The following is a 22,776-nucleotide window of genomic DNA, read 5'->3' on the forward strand; positions in this document are numbered from 1 at the left end:
GAAAGAAAGAAAGAAAGAAAGAAAGAAAGAAAGAAAGAAAGAAAGAAAGAAAGAAAGAAAGAAAGAAAGAAAGAAAGAAAGAAAGAAAGAAAGAAAGAAAGAAAGAAAGAAAGAAAAAGAGAGAGAGAGAGAGGAAGGAAGAAAGAAAGAAAAAGAGAGAGAGAGAGAGGAAGGAAGGAAGGAAGGAAGGAAGGAAGGAAGGAAGGAAGGAAGGAAGGAAGGAAGGAAGGAAGGAAGGAAGGAAGGAAGGAAGGAAGGAAGGAAGGAAGGAAGGAAAAACTTAGCTGAAAGCAGTACTATAGAGCTATTTCTTAAAGAAGATAAGCAAACAGTGGTCATGTTAGAAAACCCATCTCCATTAGGAAAAGTAACAATGTGTACAGAAGACAGTAATTCATAGATGTGGAAATTCTACGGAAAAACTTCCAGTTTGATGCTTTAATCAGTTGATACATTCATTTTTAATGAAACATTTTGCTTAGTTTTGGTTCATGTTTTGTCATAAAAACTTTCTGATGTACTAATGTTGTCTGTTCTGTTTTTAAACATGAGTGTATTACAGTAATGGCACTAGGACTAAAGAATATACTAGACATTGTCACAGAATCCTAAGAAATACAGTGTTATATTCAAAGAACATTTTAATTAAACAGACAATTATTCATTTAATAATTTTACAAAATTAAAATGGATCACTGTGGTTATTGAAGATAAGCTTCTAAATTAGACATTAAAAGAAACAACAATAAAAATAGAAAGTGTCCACCAAAATTCTGCCTAGGAGGTCTTGATTTTTAAACTGCATCAAATAGCAAGACAGAATAATTATCCCTCAGTACTATCTGAAGCTCCTAAGTATATAACAATCACATAATACAATCATATTAAATATGAATTTCAGATGGTACTGAAAATTAAGTACATAAAAGTTGCATATACCTTTGTGATAATCATACACACTGCCTAAAATAGTCAGTCTGCTTTTTCAGTTGGTGGCCACAGATTAATTATAAACTATTTGTTTTGGTTTAATGAAGCAGGCAGCTGAGCACCACACAGGCACTCTCTGTCCCCACACAGTGGGATAAGTGAGTGATTCAGTAAAAATGTAAAACTCATAGGTTGGGATAAAAACGATTTAGTAAGACAGAAAAGAGAAAGAATCACAATGATAAAAGAATATGCAACAAGTGATGCAAAATGGAATTGCTCACCATTCACTGATGAGTGCCCAGCCAGTCCCTGAACAGTGGCAAACACTTCCCTAACCAACTGCCCTCAGTTTTATTGAGGAGCATGACATCATATGGTATGGGATATTCCTTTGTCCACTTTAGGTCATCTGTCCTAGTTCTTTTCCCTTCCAGATTGTGTAAACCCACAGCCTCATTGCTAACAGCGCAGTGTGAGAAGCTGGAAAGTCCTTGATTCTGTTTAAGAACTGCTCACTTGTGAGAATCCTTCTTTGTTTTTTGGCTCAAAGCTTGCTTCCTGAGGTATTTCTTGTGATAAGACTCTGAGTGATTTGTTGAGGAGGCAACTAATGGGTGCTAACTGTGTGACAATCGATATCGCTTTGGGAACATTTGAAAGCCCCTTCCCCAGAGCTGCTTGCTCTGTAGAAGAGCGGATGAGAGTGCTCAGGAGTGTTCACTGGCGGAAGATTCGGCCTGTGACTAAACAGCTCCAGCTAGTTGTGGGAAAATTGGGGAACGATACCATCGTGTTCTGTGAGAAACAGGATGCAGATGGGCATCCCTGCTCCCTCTTATCTGCTGGCAAGGCCCGGAAGATGGGAACAAAGGAGTTTCTGCTGAGATCCCAGATCCAGAAGCTGCCACTCAAAGGAGAGCTGACTCAACCACTTTGGATTTGAGCTGTCACTCCAAAGACAGCTGACTCAACCACTCTGAAACTATTGAAAAGGGGCCATCATCACCATGGTCGTCGTCGTCGTCGTCCTTCCTCATCGTTGTCAACAGGACAACTTTGCCTGACGACCCACCACTACTGAAGATCAAAGACTGAACTATGAACCTCGCTGGATCCATGGTGGTGACTATGTCCCTCTTGCTGTCTATAAAGACTCCTTGCTTCTTCTCTTCTGTCTTTTCTATCGCCCTCCTTCCCTTCCCCATTACCATAATCATAATAGTGTCCATCCTCCCCTTCCACATTTCCCTAATTAAGATTTGTAATAAACTGGTTGGACCAACATTTGAACCGTTGCTTCTTAATCTCACGCTGGGTATACAGATATTAAAAGAACCTCCTCTCCCTCCTATAAATTGGAGTGAGACATCACTACAGCTTAAACATCAGTGTGTTATCAAAATTATGTTCATTCTCACTCCAAAACATGACACCATACTGGCTATTTGGAAGAAAATTAACTCTATGCCAGCCAAAACCAGAACAGTATTTCAGTTCTGAAATTCGGGTAATGGGTTTGGTCAGAGGTATCTTCAGATTTACATCTGAAGACATTTATATAGAAAATGAAATTCTTGTTGACTGGTATTTGTTTCTTCCTTATTTGCTGTTTTATGTTCATGAATAACATGATTAGCACAGTGTCATTTTTTATTCCTCCACAAAACATCTGCATTTCACTAAATGAAACTTCATGGAACATGATCTCAATTTCACAGAAGTACTGTGTCCAGTTTTGGGCCCCTCACTGCAAGAAAGACATTGAGGCCCTGGAGTGGATTCATAGAAGGGCGACAAAGCTGGTGAGCGGTCTGGAACACAGGCCTCATAAGGAGTGGCTGAGGGAGCTGGGAGCTCAATCCGGAGAAGAGGAAGCTCGGGAGAGACCTTATTGCTCTCTATAACTACCTGAAGGGAGGTTGTAGTGAGTTGGGGGTTGGCCTCTTCTCTCGTGTAAACTGGTGATAGAACTAGAGGGAATGGATTCAAGCTGCACCAGGGGAGATTTAGGCTGGACGTTAGGAAACGCTGCTTTTCTGAAAGAGTAGTCAGGTACTGGAATGCGCTGTCTAGGGAGATGGTGGAGTCACTGACCCTGGAGGTGTTCAAGGAACGTTCGGGTGCTGTGTTGAGGGACATGGTTTAGTGAGAGCTATTGCTGATCAGTGGATGGTCGAACTGGTGATCCTGTGAGTCTTTTCCAACCTTGGAGATTCTGATTCTATGAAGTCTCACACATACCCATTGCATCCTTTTACTCTAGGTTTTAAGAAAAAAACACAATTCAAGATTGCCAACTAAGGATCAGCCAAAAGAACAGGATAATCCACCAGTCACCAAGTAGTCCATCCGAATATGTAGGCCAGGCAAACCCTGCCTTCTCTCTTTCACTAACCGTAACTCGCAGAGTACATGCGCTCTAAAGAAACAGCACCTAGCAGTACTGGATTTGGGCACATGTGCATGTGCTAAGAGATAGTGAGAATCAGAACATGCTGCATAGAGAAATGGAAAATCCCACATAGATCTTGATGCAGTTCTATACACCTTCTTTTAAAGACTGAAATAAATAACAATCTCCTTTTTATGCTCTTGTATGAATTAATGATTTCTATAATTAAAAGACTTTTTTAATTAAAGAATTTTTATTTTGTAAGTTCTTAGGAAGATTCAGTTGCAAATCTGCTTTAAAGTTTAAATTAGATTTTATTGCTCTTTCTATAGAACTGACCATAAATAATTAACTCTGCTTCATAAGAATTCTTTGACTTTGAATTTAACCCACTTCTCATCCTCCTCTGCATTCACTAGCATGAATAATAATAATAATAATAATAATAATAATAATAATAAACAATTCTTTGAATTTTTTTAATTCCAAAACTTTACATGGGAAAAACAAACGAACTGATTGATTTGCTTTGTTGTTGTTGTTTTTTTAAAGGTACAATATAGTATATATTTTATATACTCTATATATGTAGCATATATATATTATATATATATATGTAGTACTCAATATAGTACTGAAAGAGAAAACAGTGTCTGATATTTTATTTTATCTGACATTGTTACAGATAATTATAGCAGTGAGAATTAAATGACATATGGCCAGTCATTGTTCCTATGGAAAGTCATGAAGAAAATCTGCATTCTTAAGCGTGAGTTGTCAGATATTGCTGTAGATTTTTACTCTCAGAGACACATATACTTCCCCTCTTGGCAGAAGTACACTGAAGTCCAAATCTGTAAGCTTGTGTCAATGACAAACTTGTTTCCATAACTTTTAAAGAACTGACTGAAATGAAGTTACTTAGAAGAAGAAAAATTATTTATGTTTCTACCACTATTAATTTGAATAAGAACTTGCTTTGAATAAGCTTTTACCATGTAGATACATAAAAAATCATAAGGATTTACACAGTAGCTTTATGATGCCATCCCTCAGAATTATGTTTGTGAAGATAATTTTATTCCAAGCTGGAATTCTGGATCAAGATACAGGACCATTTTTATGAAAAATGGAAACCTTCCTACATGCTTTGAGTATCTCTGTCATATGTTATAAGATTCTGAAATAACTACAACATAGCATTTATGAATTAATTATGTAGACCATTATTTTTCTGAATATTTGGAGCAATCTTGTAGTGTTCTCCATGTTTAATCATTGAATTATTTTTATTTCAGCTGATATAGTACTTATAAGACATTTCTACATACGTGATGAGGTGTCATCAATCCATTAAGTCTGGAAGTCTCAAAATTAAGCAAATGGTGAGAAGAATGAGGTGATTATGGTATGCATTAGTTATCTTCATTGTTTCTTTATTGTTTATTTTACTCTAGAATTCCTAAGTCTCTCAAAAATTACTTTATAGCAAAAACACAGAAGTGGCAATATTTCCTTCCTTTAAATACATGTTAGTGTCTATTTATTTCTCTGAAATAAAACATCAGTGTTGCAATTAGTTTCTGTCTGAAACATGAATTGCAAACCAGCAGCTACTGCTTGAGAGCTGTAGAACTGAGAATTTAAGAGTAGATGCAGTCCTCATAGTATTCATATGAGAAAAATAGTCTCTCACCCTTCTTTTTACCTTCCCTCATCAGAGCACTCAAAAATTTCTCTTTTTATCTGTTTGTTTCTTTAAGTTATAATTTTATCACCTTCCAGATTCAGGAGATGTCTTTGTCAGATGAATTCCTGGGGATATAGCTCTTATCAGATGAGTCAGAATTGCTTAAATAACAACTGCAAATATTTTTTATGTAGTAGAAATCTAGCTTTACCAGTAAATATCTTTTTAAGCAAACATAACAAAACATGTATGCTTGTACATTCATATTCCTGTATTTTATTTTCTATCAAATTAAGGTTTGAATTTATGACAATTGTGATCTGTGTATTTCTCATTGAGAATTAGGATCTTTTCACCCTCAGCTTAGCAATCATAAGTAGCTAGACATGACATAAACTCATTTCTCTAAATGAATCTCATTTTTTTACTGTTTCTTAATGTACATACAGCTCTTAGACACATGCAAATATCCCACGCGTAACAGCATCAATATTTAGCAGTAGCATGTATCAAATTATCTGCATCTTTTCCAACTATTTTAAAAAATACCTCAACAAAAATCTCACATGAAAATAAACCCTTACCCCTTTATTTTCATTAGAACCCTTCAAAGCATCCTTATTTAAATGATTGCATGAATGACAGGTGCTGACTAAGGAATGCATGAAGCACAGGAACAAATAAATACAGAGTTAAAAGCATTCTTTGCTCCCTTCTTTGCTTTATTCTCCTTTATCACCTCTATTAGTAATTATAATAATAATACTTGTACCCTGTAGAGGTAAACAGTCAAAGGACTTGTGATAAGCTCTTAAACTCAGCAACTGCAATGTGTGTATATATAGGTAGAGTCATAGAAGCAAGTAGGTGGTCTTAGAAAAGACCACCAAGGTCATCAAGTTAAATCTTTAATGTAATACTACCATGTCTATTACTAAATCATATTCTTAAGTTCCATATCTACATATCTTTTAAATACCAGAGGGGATAATTACCCAATTACTTCCCTGGGCAGCCTGTCCCAGTGCTTCACAACCCTTCAAGTTAACAGTTTTTCCTAATACCCAACCTAAGCTTTACCTGGCTTTACAACTTGAGGCCATTTCCTCTTTTGCCATTGCTTGTTGCTTGGAAGAAGGGACTGACCCCCACCCCACTTTGCTACGACCTCCTTTCACGTAGTTGTAGAGAGGAATAAGATCTCCAAATTTATTTTTCTCTATTCACAACTCTGGGCTCAGCCACCCAGCCACTCTTTTTAATCAGCAAAGTATTCATCCATTCAATCCACAACAAGCCTGTATTTCCAAGAGAACACTGTGGGAAACAGTGTCAAAAGTTTTACTGATGCCTAGGGAGACAACATCATCAGATTTTCCCTCATCTACTAATCAGGTTACCATAGATCAGGTTAGTCAAGCATGACTCGCCTTTCACAAACTGGTGCTGTCTAAGCATGATCACTTGGCTGTTCTGTATGTGCACTGTGATAGCATTCAGAAAGATTTGTTCCATAAACATCCCTGGCACTGAGGTCAGACTGACATGCCTGTAGTACCCTAGGTCATTCTTTCCTTTCTGGCAGGTGGATGTCACATTTACTAGCCTCTAGTAAACTTGATAGCTAGTACTGTTGATAGGTGATGAAAAGTGCCTTGGATATTAAGGAGTTTTATCAGTAGTTTCTCGAAGGCCAGTTATCTTTCAGCAGAATTCTATAATTGTCTTTCAGTTTGTCAGTTCTATGGTACTAATTGGTACTAATCACTTGACTTTTACTTCTTCCCTTGTCCTTGTTTTATATTTTTTTATTTTTATTTTTTAGTGTTCTTTACAATAGCTAGCAAGGTGACTTTTTAGATTTAGAATGAGAATAATGTTGATGATACATTGATATTTCAGTTATTGCTGAGCAATGCTTTCAGAGAATCGAAGACTTTTATGCTTTTAATGCTGCCTTTCTAGTAAGGGGGTATAAGAAGCTGGGAGGAGACAGAAGTAGGACAGCAGACCTAAAATGACCAAAGGCATATTCTATATGATGTGATTCCATGCCCAGTAATCAAAGCTGCGATGAGGAAGAACATTTGGAGTCTCATCTCTAGATTTTTATTAATTTATTTATTTTATGTTTCTGCACAGACATGTTCATTGTAGCTCTATTCAGAAACCTGTGACAAAATTTTTCAGTAACAAAAATGCCTATTTGAAAGAGCATGACAAGCCAACACTAGTCACTGCATGAGCCTGCTGAATGTGGATTATTTTCACCTGCCATTGAGTTTCTGTCTGCTCAAATGCTCTGGGCAGCTCAGTTACACCTTGTCTTTTGCTGATAGGGACTTTCAAAAAGGAATGCAGTCAGATTAAAACAGTTTGCATATCTATTTTATTAATATGCATAAAAGCACTGTCTGCATGAGCTGTATCTTGATTAAAAAATAAAATCCTCTAAGGATTACGTTCTCTGTTCAGTGATGTAGTAGGGTGCATCATAGATATTTATTGAATTTATCTTCATCAAAATGTACTAAGCATAGAGACAAACGATTTTAAATTAAAGAAAAAACACCTTAGCATCACATTTCTTCAGATACTTTGTTAGTGTAATTCTGTACATCCCCTACGCTGCTGAAATACAAAGCATGAATGGAGGCAGGGACAGAAAATATTAGAAGAAGCAAACAGATAATTTTATTTGCATTCCCTCTTCCACTACAGCATTTTCAAGTTCTTCTCATTTTATTTTTCTCTTGATCATCATACAGTGAAATATAAAACATAGTGGTTGAGGTTCTTTTTTTTTTTTGTTATTTGCTCCGGGAAGAAAAAGCACCAACCACTGAAAAAAAAAACAAAGCAATTCAGCACCAAAGTTTAGAGTTACTGGCTGTATCATTAAAGTTGCAAAGTAATTTTGTGCATTCTGCTGAGCATGCCCTATTGTGTGAGGCATCGGATATTACCTTGGATATAAAATCTATCCCCTCTGGCGATTTCTGACTGCTTTCATTTTTAATTGTTATAGTCAGCTTTATAGAGGTGTCATGACATTTAGCAAAACCAGTTATAAAACCTGTTTGTTTGTCCTCTGTTGTGTGTGGCTGGAAAGAAATGAGTGCACTGACAGACCTTAATTGTTCTGATCAGTCTCACCCAAAACACCCACCCTTTGCTTATGAGCGTAAGATTGACAGTTAAAGTAAGACTCAAGATCCTGGCCTAGGTTATAATTTAAGTAAGCTATCCAGACCTATTGAGTGCATTAAAATATTTTTATTGGTTTATGCATGCATATATGAAAAAGATATTTGTATGGATAATTAGTACATTAACATTTTTCAGCAACACTTACTACCCATAGTTTATTTTTATTTTGAAGTTCTTCCTTTTCCCACAACAAATAAGTAAGCAATAAAAATCCTTAAAGATTGAAGTTTACGGCAAATAAATCTTTGAAGATGTGTGATAAAGAATTTAAAGCAAAAGAAAATCCTACAACTTTGAAATAGACAAGTGTTTGCTACAGATTGAAAATAACCAAAATCTATAACAATGTTAACATAAAATTAATTAAATAATCAATTTCTAATTGAAATTAACAAGTCAGTAATCACTATCATTAAAGAATCTAGTTATTCTTAATTTTCAATAGTGAATAACTATTTTTTCACATTTTTCTTATTCTTTCAAGCTTTTCTCTTCAAGACACAGTAAGAGATATATCTACATAATCTTTGAGGGACATTGACTAGGTTGTCAATGGAAACAAAATTTCTGCACTGTAAAGGTAGATGTAATTCCTTATGCAAAAATTGGTTTGTAATTCAACACATTTTTAATGATTATTTTTCTTGATAAATACACAAAATACTTAAATTACTACTTATTTTATTGATATTTCCAATAATGTAATGTATTATGATTACAGTGATGTCAGTAAAATAGCAAACACCCAGAACATCATGACTGAATTAAAATCAAAATTTTAAAATCAAAATTTAAAGTTGAATGTTATTTTGATTCTAATGGGACAAATATTTATACTTAGAATTTTGGAAAGTCTTTACAAGTTTCTGTAAAGTCACAGTAATGAAATTCACAACTCACATGTCCATTTCAAAGGTCAATTTAAACAAAGTTTAAAACATAGCATCATTTAGATACTGAGAATATTTGTCCAAATATATATCCAAGTAGTAAAATTTTTTCACTTCTATTTATGCTAGCAGAAGCTCATCTGACAGTACAGATAATATTTTTCTGAAAGTTTAAGACCCTCTATTATTTGCATGGTGTTTCACTCAATGTTCAGACAGACATTCTTTGAATTCTTCTAAAATGATAGCGTTTCTCTGGAGACAAATCTGTAGATGCTGACAAATCTTTAAATTCTTTTTTGTTTTGTTTTGTTTTTTATGTTTTCATTTTTGTTGCTGAAATTCTACAAGGTGAGTTAAACTGTTCATTTGACATCAACTGAAGCTGAAGATACAGTCTGGTAAATGTATCGCTTTACACTGCATGATTTCTCACTAAAAATCATGACCAGCAAGGGCAAATAGCAGCATTTAACTTAGAGTCTCGTTTGATACTAAATATAATTATGCCTAGTCTACTACAGCAAGAATGATTCTCAGATCTCAGGTATTGAGATCAATCTAGGTAAAATCGTAAAATCCCTTATCTTCCACTTCTATTATTTTCAATAAAGAAGGAATTCAGATGTTTGTATTTTTTTTTTTTTAAGTCTGATGTGGATTTCTACGCAGCCAAACAATCTCAGCAGTCAGCACTGCAGGGTCCAATGTAACCAAGAAACGTCTAAAACTAAGAAAGTAAATGAAGAAGCAGTCTATAAAAAGTCTGCTACTGTAAGCAGAAGTGAACAAATGAATATCTTAATTAATGTGGCTTTTCTTCATAAACTTATGCAGTTTGGAAGAAATTTTCATTTCAGACTACTATAAAATTAGAAACAATGCAGATTGTTTCAATTTATCTTTGTTAGAGTCTATAGAAAAATATTTCAAGATTTACTCCATAAGTATCCATTTATTTAGGTGATTCCATGAAGGAGGAATCAAGAGAACTTTATAGAACTTTAACTCTATTTACCTATATAATTTAAATAAAATTTATTTCCGCCATGGATGTAAGATAAATAAGACTTTTACAGGGAACTCGCCTTTCCTTATGATCAACGAAGAAATTTCTACTGTGTGAAATAAATAACTGAAAAAATCTATACTACAGCTTAGCACGTTTTATAAATATTCAGATGTCAAATTCAAATTTTTTGTCAGCGATATTTTATATTCAGCACTCAATAAAAGTGGTGTAGGTTTATTTGTTTAAATAATTATACTTCATAGTTACAAACTTAATTAGGTAGGATTATTAGCACAGCAGTTCATTTGCATAACATAATCTATTTTACACCAGTCCAAATTCCCTTGGTATAAAACAAAACAGAAAAATCTTAGTTTTATTTTGATATTTTGATCAGTTATTCAACACAGCATTCCAGTTACAAGAGAACAAAGAGAAAATGCAAATGCAAAACTAATTTTCTAGCGTAACATAGTCATAAAAAAAAGTTGAAAAATGTGGACTCCAACAATAGTAATCATAACACTAATGACAATATACCCCCATGTTCTATTACCGCATTAGCTTTCACCGTATACCTTATCTGTACTTTTTATGGACTGCTTTTTCATTTATTTTCTGGGATGTTTCTTAGTTACATTGGACCCTGCAGTGCTGACTGCTGAGATTGTTTGGCTGTGTAGAAATCCACATCAGACTTCAAAAAATATGTCCATTATTAACAGCAGTGACTTCTTTCAATATCTTTTTTATAAAAAACTGAGTTAGTTATTACATCTTGCTATGTAGATGTAGTTCAATAATAGAATCACAGAATGACTGAGGTAGGAAGAGACCTCTGGCTGTCATCTGGTCCAACTGCTATCCTCAAGTAGGACCACCTAAATCGTATGGCCCAGGGTGATCTGTATGCAGTTATTGACTGTCTCCAATGAAGGAGACTCTACAACTTCTCTGAGAAACCTGTGCCAGTGCTTTGGCATCCACACAGTAAGTGTTTCTTAATGTCCGGATGGAACCTCTTGTGCTTCAGTTTGTGGCCACTGTCTTTTGCTCTCTCACTGGGCACCACTGAACAGATTTTGGCCCCATCCTCTCTGCACCCCCATTTCAGGCATTTATAGACATTGATAAGATACCTTCTGAGCCTACTCTTCTCATGACTGAAAAGTCCCAGATCTCTTCATCTGCCTTCCTAGGAACTATGCTCCAATCTCTGAAATGTCTTCACAGTCTTTCACTGAACTTTCTCCATCAGATCCATATCCTTCAGAAACTGGGGAATCCAGAATGAGAAGTGAAGCTGAAATTTAGCCTAGCAGTAATTAAAATCAAGTCAAATTTTAAAAAAACAGCAGATAAAAGCTAACTTTCAGTGTAGCTCAGGGATAAAAATTAGATTCCTCTTCCTATACCCACACACACTGTTTAAGGCAGCCTTTCCAATAGCGTCAGAAACTTTTGCAATATGGTACAAAGCAAGACCATGACACATTACTTTACTCTGTTGGTATTTCCATCTCAGTGTGTATATGTGTAACTTCTGTAGTCAACAGAACAAAATTTAGCATTGTCTGTAATGTATGGCTCAACACAAGTACTTGATATCTGATGGCAAAGAAAAGTTAGTGGGGTTATCCTGTCAATTATGTTCTTATTCAAATTAAGCATATCATAATTATTTGTGAAAAGTGAAAATTTATGTTTCTGACTGATGAATCACAAGACCTGATATGATTCTGTTTGAGAGGATATTTCAAATACTGCCATTTCTCATGCCTCATTGCCTCAATAATCTTGTGTAGTAAACTAGCAAAACAACATTTTATCTCTGATCTTACTGTTTTTTGAATAGAACATTAAAGGGATGGGTTTGTCAGTAGTACACTTAAGCTTTCTTATGTCTTTGTTATGTCTTAATTATGCTACCTGACAGCAAAATTCCTGAGTCCCTAAGTTACGTCTCTTGTTAGTTTCCCCAGAGTGCTACAAACACTGTGAACTCTGGATAATGGCGTGGACAAGGAAGTGCCAGAGCCATGGAAAAGGACAAAGATCTGAGTAGCAGCTTTGTGGAAGAGTAGGATATGTCTTTTTCAGAGCATGGGATCAATTTTCTGGCTCATGTAACCCTATTCTGGGTCTCACCACCTGCACTTATCCTGAAAATAATCAATCATTTTCTTCAGAAATCTTCTTTTCTTCCCCATGCCTGTTGACTAGTAATCTGCATTTTTCTTTAGCTGTTCTTTTGCACAGAAAGTTCATTGCTCTTGTTCAGAAATTGCTGCTTTATAGATGAATATTTGCAGCAGACTATGACTGCTCAGTTTTTAATAGTGCTTCTCTAAGATGCTATATACTCATTCAGTTGACTACAGACTGCTGAGATAGGATTTGATTATTTTTTCAGGATAATTTTGCAATTTCCAGGCAACAGTGATATCAGCATAAAAAATGAAGCTCAGCAAGGTCTTCATGAAACACAAAGAAAACAGTCTGGACAAATTTCTACTTAAATCATTGTATAAACTAACACTAATAGATTCAATCAGCTGCCTCTATGAGAAGGAATGGAAATGGTTTTTTTTTTCTCTTAATATTGTTAATCCTGTTATGACTGTGTGTTAATGTCAGTCGCATCCCTTTTATTCCTTAAATTTACCTTTGTGTCTTAGTTCTTTCAACCTTCCATCTAAACTAGCTAAATGATACAAGTACAAATATCTTTATTATTATTTAACTTATTATCTCTACACTTCCTGAGCCTCCAAAATGTTGTACGCAAAGTAAATATAATCCTTTTTATTGTAGTTATTACACTGAAAAAGATCTTCCAGGAACATATAAGCTTCCAGAAATTGACAAACAACAGTATTATAATTACAGAGGAGGAGAACAAACTGATAGACAATTAGAAAAGCTTTAAAAGGATTTAGAAATGGAGAGGTCATCGCTCTCAGGCTCAGCTATCAATCTTATCCTCCATAAGGCCACAGAATCACTTTTTCCTTCACACTAGGTATGTCAGAAAGCATAAGGAAACTTCTGGCATAACTAGTTTTACTGTCTTTTCTCTCAGTCACTCAAAAGTTTTCCAGTTTCTTTCTGCTTTTAGGGTTTTCATGTTTTTCTAGTACAAGTATACAAACAACTCAAGAACTGGAATTAAAAATACATAATAAATAAATAAGAATGCATACAAAATAAATTTGTATAATGAATCATTAAATCATAAATTAAGTGATAGATAGGCCACCATTTCACTTGCTGCATTGCATGGTTATTAACAGTTAAAAACATATTCAGCATTTGTCTGCCATAATTTTCTTTGCTGTGAAAATAATTTCTTTCTTAACTATAGGACTTTTTATCTATTTATTTCAGTGGTGCAGGAAAAACTGAAGGAAACAAAAACAATAATGTTGTCTTGAGAGTCTGAACAAAATGCAGTTTTAAATGAAAGACCACTTCCCTTACAGAGTAAATATTATCATATCTAAGAAGAGTATGGACATTCAATAATGAATAGGTCTGTAAATCTGTTCTCTGTGTAATAATAACTTTCCTGCTTTTGGATCGGAAGATAAATTGTTAGTTATGGCTGTAATTTTGAATCTATTGATATCCAAAGTGTTAGATCTCGTTTTAGATGCACAATGCCAAAAATCTCTCTGAACAATATAAATTTGATGGTTTTGTATGTACACTAATCAGTTTAATGAGTTTCAGAAAGCAATCAGTCAAGCAATTCTCTTTATTTATTTATTTAGCAAGTAATAAAACACTGTAATGAATATAATCTGTTAATGTAATTTGAAAAGCATCATTGTTCTTGTGCTGCAAAAAATGCAACATTGTTAAAAATTTTGGTATATGAATTTAGCTTCAAAAGAATAAGAATGAATTAGAACTACCAGTGAGTCTGGTTAAATAATCGTTTCATAGTAACAGATAAAAATGACAGCCTTTTTTATTAAATATATATATATACACATATATATTCTGTTTAATTTGATTGTCTAAACTTATCACTGTATATTACAGTTTTTTATTATCCCAATTGCAGATTTGGAAAGTAAGGAAATTTCTGCCATGCTGAATGGCATGTGTGTGTCAGTCCTAATTACATCAGCTGAAGAGATAGCAGGAGAGGTTCCTGGAGAGATAACATATTTGAGCTAGCAATTCGCCTTACATAGTAGAAATTACCTGACCTGATTATTCACATTAGAGGAAAGTACTTGTTTAAAACAAATTCATTTTGATGGACATAGGACTGGACATGACTAAATCAACTACCTGGAAATGGAGCGCTATATCATACCATTCTAGAGAAGTACTGAGGAGTTCTTACAAAAAATAATACATAGAGAGGAGCCTACTCAATATTTCTGACCTTCACTGGAAGTAGCAAGACACACAAGGGTGTCCCTTTCTCTATTACAAAATGAATGTTATTCTCCAGAAATGATATTAACAGAAACTATGACTGATATTTTGCAGTGATTCGAGAAATTCCTGGTAAGGATAATCTCTCTAGATTATTTGGCTTTTTAAAAAAATCCCATTTCTAGAATGAATGAGATTATTACATGGACAGGAAAAAGAGATTAAAAACAGTCTGGGTATTTGCTATTTCAGAGTATATTTTCTATTTGTCAATTGCTTTTCTGTTTACTATCTTAGAATTGATGAACCTTAGTCCTTTTCAGTTGCCTTTCATTTGTATTGGATCTTCAGGCCTCATTTGTTAATAGTGCTGAAGCAGAAGACCTCAGCTTCAGGTTCATTTGCATTTCATCCTAGATATTGCCAAGAGGTGATCATGAAGAGATGTGCTCTTTGGCCTATGTACATTCAAGAAGAGAAACAAGAATCTTTATTTGAAGGAATGAAGATTATAAAAGGAGATGGAAAATGCACGGTAAAATATGAATCAAGTCATTGATCATTAATGAATAGATCCACAGTCATTTAAAAAATGAGCACTAAAGAAGTAGCTGAGATTTCTCATAATATAGCAGATCTTCAGGTTTATAGTATCCAAACTCTAATATTTCCTTTCAGATTCCTGAAAGAAGTAAAAATGTAATTATGTGAATGACTTGTATCATATGAATATGGTGTATTAAATTGCATATCATGATTATCAAATGATATAGAAAAATAACCCGTACACTTTCAACGTAGTAAAAATAATTTGCCTTTATGTTGAGTTAGATATCATTCTTTTAAAAAATATGTGTTATGTGCTAACTTAGACTAGATGAAACAGTTGGTAATTGTTCAGGTTCTAGATGGATGGATGTGATCAACGTAGCCAACACAATCAAAAGTAGGAGATATCTGAAGAAATGTGCACAACAGCCAGGAATCTTTATTTTGCTATGTCAAAACATAAGGAGAAAAGTCCCTATTCAACTCACTATGGGTTAAATTAAAATAATGTGAGCTGGTCATAGGCTGTTGTAAATATGGCATGCTGAGGAAGTTAATAAGCTCTATAAAATACAACATTGAATTTGAAGGGACAGATTTCTTAAGAATCTGGTAGAGTATTTAACTTTACACTGTGGGAATAAAAAAAAAAAAAAGTTTATTTGAGGCTATTTTTTCTCACATGGCTACTATTTTTCTTGTCAAATCATTGAAAAAAAAAGTATGAATGAGATGTATCTGACTAAATATAGATGTATACACATAGTCTGATGTGCCTGACGCTGTATTTTGTAAGAAATAGATGTCTCTTTAGAATGTATCCATTTAGGTTATTATATCTAGTTTATATTAGACATGTTCCTCACAAAAAAGATGAATAATATTGTGAAAATATCTCTTAAGGAAAATAAGGGTAGCTAATATAAATGTCTTCATTTGGTTAGATAAATTCCTTCCAAAAACATGCAAGAACTTCAGAGGGTTTTGTTGGCTATTGTAGAGAGAATAGATACCAATTTTTTTATAGATCATTTAAATGTCTAACAATGTAACAGTAGTTACATTGAACAGAAACACAAATCTATTTCTCTCTCATCTATCTAAATATTAAATCAAATCTATCTAAATATTAAGCATCATCTGCTAAAAGCTTGGGAAATTTGGAACACCTTGTTTCTACTTTATTTTGCTCTGTCATAGAATTAATCCATGCTTGCTTCATTCAGTCAGAGAATAAGAATATAAATAAACATTTGAACATAACAGCCAGATAGATATTTGTAGGGGATGGCTTACACTTTATTACAGTGTGCAATTTTTTTTCTTCTCCATATTAAAAAAGTAAAAAAATAGTGAAGGAATGGTGTCAGGCAAACTAAACCCCCAGTAAGTTTTGAAAAATAAACATACAATGACTGTGAAGAGCTAAAGGGACAACTGTGACATTTAGTAATACAATTTCATTTAGAAGGGATTTGTGTTACTTTTCAGGGTCTCTGTGAAAGTGTACATCATAATTTAAGGAGGGTAAAATGCTTAGCTATTGTATATTTATATTAAACTTTTAATGAAGCACTATTAATCAGAAAAAAAAAAAGAATAAAAGGGGAAAAAAAGCAAAAAAGCATTAAGAAAAGCAAAGAATGTAAAAGAAGAAGAAAAGAAAAATGGTAAAAAAAAAAAAAAGAAAAGAAGGAAGAAAAATAAAAAATAAAAAATAAAGGAAAAAATAAAAATAGAGGAAAGGGGGGGAAAGGAAGAAAAAGTTAAAAAAAAAATTAAAAAAAATAAAGAAAAAAATTAAATATGTACAAGAAAAAATAAAGAGGGGAAGAGGAAAGCATGAAAAAAGGAATTAAAAAATCAGAAAAAAAAATTTGGAAAAAAAAGAAGAAAGAAGTAAGAAGTTGAAAGGGGAAAAAACAGAAAAGAAATAAGAAACAAAAAAAAAAAAAGAAAAAAGAAATAATAACATAAGAAAATAGGGGAAAAAAGATAAGAAAGGAAAATAAAACAAGAGAAAAAAAGAAAAAAACGTGGAAATAAGTGAACATCCTTTCGTTCATTCGTTTGTAAGATCTTTCTTCCATTTGTTCATTTATTCCACTCACTTTCTTCTGTTTTTCTTTACCTTCCTCTAACTTTTCCTTCTCTTCTCTTTCTTTTATGTTTTGCCCATTTTTTCTCTCTCACTGTTTTATGCATTTATTATAGGAATATATACCTGTGTCTAGCCTGCATCACCTGGTTATTCCATTTTTATCTTATGCCAGGAATGTAATCTTCAACCAGACATCCTAAGGAGAATACATACTGTGACAATCTGCTGGGTAAGCAGAGTAATTTCATTATTTTTAACATATGTGCAGTGGTAATGAATACTTGATGTTTCCTTTTACTCCTACTTATTTCATCAAATTTGAGTAGAGATCCATGAAAAGTTAACTAGGAAAAGAAAGAAAGAAATAGTGATACAGACTCATTAGCTTCTCATTTTTTTTGGTGTAATTGAAGTTGCTGATAAGAATCTGGGACTCTTTTATGCTGTTGTCCTTAGATTAGTAATGCCTTCTCCTAATTTACTGTGCAACATAAATTTTTGTTTGTTCACTGCTCCTTGTACAACAAAATTATTTCTACATAAGTTACCTTGTCTATAGAAACTGTGTATTCATGATGGTTTGAAATAGCAAAACTCAGCATCTGAGAGGAGACAAAAATCCCTTTTTCTACCCAGTGCTATATTCTGCTCAACATACTTCAATACCAGTAATTTATCATGAACAAGAACATCTTATAACTCAGCAACAATAAAACATTATAACTTTTAGGTGATAACTAATGATTTGGATGTCTACCTAATCTAAAATTCACTTTCTCATGACTTTTTCAGCTAATCTAGAGCAGACAGTGCAGAAAAAAAGTAATATAGAAGTAAAGGTATCCCTACAGCATCTGAGTAGCTTGTTACTGCAGTCAGGATAGACCATCCCTTGTAACTTCATGCAGATAATTACAGACAAATACATTCTGCAGTCTACATAAGTAAAAACGAAGCATATCTGCCTACTCTTGAAAATGTAGTAATTTTTCTTAGTCATTATAGTATGACAAACCATAGAATTGTAGAGTGCCTTGGGTGGGAAGATGCCTCAAGGATCATCACAGTCTAGTTGCCCTAGAACAGGCAGGACTGCCAGCTGCTAGATCAAATACTAGATCAGGTTGACATCCAATCTGGCCTTAGACACTTCCAGGGATAGGGCACCCACAACCTCTCTGGACAAGCTGTTTCAGCACCTCACCAGTCTCAGTAAAAAACTTCCTCCTGACACCTAATTTAAATCTCCCCTGCTTTAGTTTAAAATCATTTCTATCAGTATCTACTCTTGTAAAAAATTGATTTCCCACAAAAACAAATGTTTCGTTTCAAGTTGTTATTGAGCATTACTGATTCCAGAAACTTTGAGAGTAGAAATGGATGTTTGCTGAACATTTGACGTTTGTTGTGTCATTGAGAAATTCTTGTATATCTCCGCAATTCAAAAAATTTTCTCATTGAATATGGAACTCATTGGAAGACACATGCTGTCACAATAATTGCAAATAATACCTTTAATTTTAAAACTATATAGTGTTATTTAATAACAGCCAGATGAAGATACAGTTAAGATTACTTTAAAGCATGCTTTGTTTTCTAAATTTTGTTGCAGAAAAAAATGCTACCAAAATTCTGACTCAAATTAAAATCAGGGGAGTCTTTCCTGTTCTCTTGAAGTTACTATTTCAAATTCATCCTACAGTTTTATAATTCTTTGCTCCGAGTTAATTTCTATTGTTCAGACAAAAAAAATATGTATATACATAATTGTTGTGTATATTTTTGTATGTTTATAAGTTTTTTTGCTATGAATATTGCATTAAGAACAATTAAATCAGTGACCAAAAATTTCAGTTGAAATTTTCCCAAGAGAAAATTACAATTCCATTTCAGTTTTGGTTTCTTCTTTTATTTCATTTCCTGATTTTTTTTATTTTTTATTTTTATCTCCTTTAAGGAGGTTGTTGAAGTGGATCAGAATGACAAATTCAGGTGAAAATGTTGAATAATAGCTCACTGTCACTCCTAGGAAATTGAAGTTTTGGAGGAAACCAACAAATGAAATTTTCAGAACAAACAAATGGGCATACTTGTCTATACAATTGAATGGTTTTATGATTTTTGGTTATCGGTATTCCACATCATAACATCACATAGTGCACTGGGAGTTAAAGAATTAATGCTCCAGTTCCAGGTACCTGTCCCAGAAGAGAAGAATTGAATACCTCAGAGGTCTTAGCATTCAGAGAGGAGATACAATGCTTGGCAAGGCCATTTGACATCCCTTTTTTGTCTCTTTCCTATCCCTGCTGCTTGATCCGACTGCACATCACACCTCAGCATTATGGTGAGGCCTTTCCACTTTTCAGACACTCTCTCATTATATTTGATTTTTTTAGCTTTAATTCTAATTATATTGCACTATAGTGTGTTATCTTGCCTTCCAATACCATATTTAGTAAATTAATTTGTTTCTCCTCAGAACAGTGCCGCTGTATTTAATTATTTGGAGTCCACTCTTTCCCTTTTCTGGAGGCACAGATTCGTGAATCCCTCTGCCTCACTAGTCACAGAACCAGGCCGAACCAGCTGGTAAACTGTTGACAACAATATAAAGTTACTTAGACACTAAAAACTGAAATTCTGCATGGACATATAGAAGCAGCCTAGTATGTCATCAGAAATTCACTGAGATGGTTTGAGTAAAAAGATATATATAGTTTAAGAAATCTCTAAACAGCAAGCTATAGAAAGTGGGAAAAGTATTTAGGGATATGTAGCTTTGTATTTTCTGTGTCCTTATATTTTTCCTTAGACATTGATTTAGATGGACATTTGGGTAGAATTAGCAGAATGCTATTCATTTCTAGCAGGAAATTATTAATAAAGCAGTTGATTTATCTACTGAAAATATAATTTTTAATAGCTCAAGTTCTTCAGTTTATTTGAATTTTACTATTCCAAATTTCTGCCACCTTTGCAGAAAAGTTGTGCCCTTGCTACTAAGAAGGCTGAGTGATTTTGGCTGCATTAAGTATTGTCAGCAAATCTAAAGAGGTGATCCTTCTCTTCTACTCAGCATTGCTGAAGACACAACTGTAGTACTGAGTCCAGCCATGGGACTGCCATTACAAGAGAGACATGGACATACTGGAAAGAGTCCGATTTATGGCTACCACCATGATTAAAAGACTGAAGCACATATGAGGATAGGCTGAGAGAATTGGGACTGTTCAGCATGAAGAGGAGAAGGCTCAAGAGTGAGTTAATTAATGTATATAAATACTTAAAGGGAGGGTGCACAGATGATAGATCTGTGCTATTTCTAGTGGTGTCCACTGACTAGTGATGGGCACAATCTGAAATACAGAGGTTCTGTCTAAATGTCAGGAAGCATTTCACTGTGCAGGTGACATAGGACTCGTACAGGTTTCCCAGAGAGGCTGTGGAGTCTCCCTCCTTGCAGATCTTCAAAAGCTGCCTGGAAATTGTCCTAAGCAATTTGCTCTAGGCATTCCTGCTTGAGAAAGGAGTTAGGACAAGATGATCTCCAGAAGTCACTTTCAACCATTTTGTAGTCTGTGACATAAATTAAATATGTTTTCAGAACTCTGTGATCTACATTTTTGTAGTAAGTTTCCAACTTCAAGAAAACTTGAAGCCAGCCAGATTAGAATATTTTTCATAGGCACAATGGTATAATGTATTTTCTCATAGGAAGACCAGGCTAAATAAGATGCTAAGTAATTTACAATCCAGATAGCAAATATATATATAACTTTATATATATATATATAACTTTATATATGTATATGTATATATATAGGGGAGGGAAGGGGAGGGGAGGGGAGGGGAGAGATGAGGCTGAGTTGAGGTTTCATGGTGGCCTACAGCTTCCTCATGGGGGGAGTGGAGGGGCAAGCACTGTTCTTTCTCCCTGGTGACAGCTGCAGGACCTGAGGGAAGGGCATTAAACTGTATAGGAGTTGGATCAGGTTGGATATTAGGAAAATGCTCTTCAATTGGATGGTGGTTAACAGATTTCCTAAGGCTGTGTTTACAGTATGAATCCTGCCAGAGTTCAAGAAGCATTTGGACAGTACTCACAGATATATGATTTAAATTTTGAGTTGGACTCAGACATCAATTTGGGTTCCTTCCAATTCATGAAATTTTATGATTCTATGGTATTTTCAAATGTCCTCTAAGAAACAAATGTCAGCATGCTCTGTGACAATTAAATACTTAAAACATAATCTTTTCCTTTTTGAGAGAAGATATTTCTGATGTAGCAAGAAAAACGCCACCAGTAAAATAGTCATTATTATATAGACAATGTTCTTCCTCACCACATATGTAAACTGGGAGGATTTTTCTCTCTTAAAAAAAACAAAGAGTATATAATCTCCCTCAGAGTCTTTGCATTACCAAGTGCTGCAAGTAACTCAATTCAAATAACCATATTAAGATACTCCAAACATTTATGCATGGTTCATCTTTTTAGTTCTTATTCCTAACTTCATTTATCTGCAAGATAATTTTTTTATCAAAAAGTCTACCTTTAAGTAGTTTCCTGAATTTTATCTTAAAAGCTTAGCAATATCAATACACTGCTGCTATACTTTGTATTATCTTTGGTGAATTAATCCTAACCAAATGAAGCATAGTCTTTACATTTAAATATTTCTTATTAAGTGTGAATGTTAAGTTTGATCAGAAGACTGAAGTAATTACTCGGTTTGCCTATATGAAGATTATTTTAATTCCTAACTTTATCCTGTCACACAGTGCCAAAATTTAATTTCAAGAAAGGATTATAACTAGATTAGCTGTCCTCTTTTTATAAATAAGTAGATAGATAGATAGATAGATAGATAGATAGATAATGTAAGTCATAATACATTTTGAAACTGTTTTTATTAATACTTATATTCTGAAATATGTAAGAAGAAGCTACACTGCATTTACATGTCTTACAAACTTACCAGCAAATTACTAAAATAATTGCTTGGATTACAAAAGACTAGTAATTTTAGAGCTAGGTATAAATATGAAAACAATGTGAGGAGAAAATACAAGGATTTTACCATGGAACGTTATACGCAACATGCTGAGAAAGCAAGTATGATATTTACTTAGTGATCTGAGATTGGATTATTAAAGCATGCTTGTCCTGTTTTCAACTGTGACAGAGCTGATTTTTTCTTTGTAGTGTCTGGTATAATGCTATATTTCGACTTTAGGAGAAAAATAACGTGACAATATACCAATATTGTAGTTGTTGCTGAGCAGTGCTGTACTGAGCCAAGGGCATTTCTGCTTTTCATCTTTTTGTAGTACCCCACCAGTGAGGGGTGATGAGGGGGCACAAGGAGCTGGGAGGGGACAGAACAAGGACTGCTGACTTAAACTGAAGAAAGAGTTATTTCATATCATATAACATCATCAGAGAAAAACTTGAAAAAATGGTAGCAAGTTGGCTGGGTTGTCAGGTTGGGAACTAGCTGGGTGTTGGTCAGGAGGTGGTAAGGAATTGTGTTGTGCATCATTTGCTTTGCAATTATGTAATTTTTTAATTATATATTTATAATTGTCATTACTGTTATC

This window comes from Centrocercus urophasianus, unplaced genomic scaffold, assembly GCF_019232065.1.
Source record: "Centrocercus urophasianus isolate 14NV4802_14NV808 unplaced genomic scaffold, USGS_Curo_1.0 seq_9, whole genome shotgun sequence".
Taxonomy (NCBI): Eukaryota; Metazoa; Chordata; class Aves; order Galliformes; family Phasianidae; genus Centrocercus; species Centrocercus urophasianus.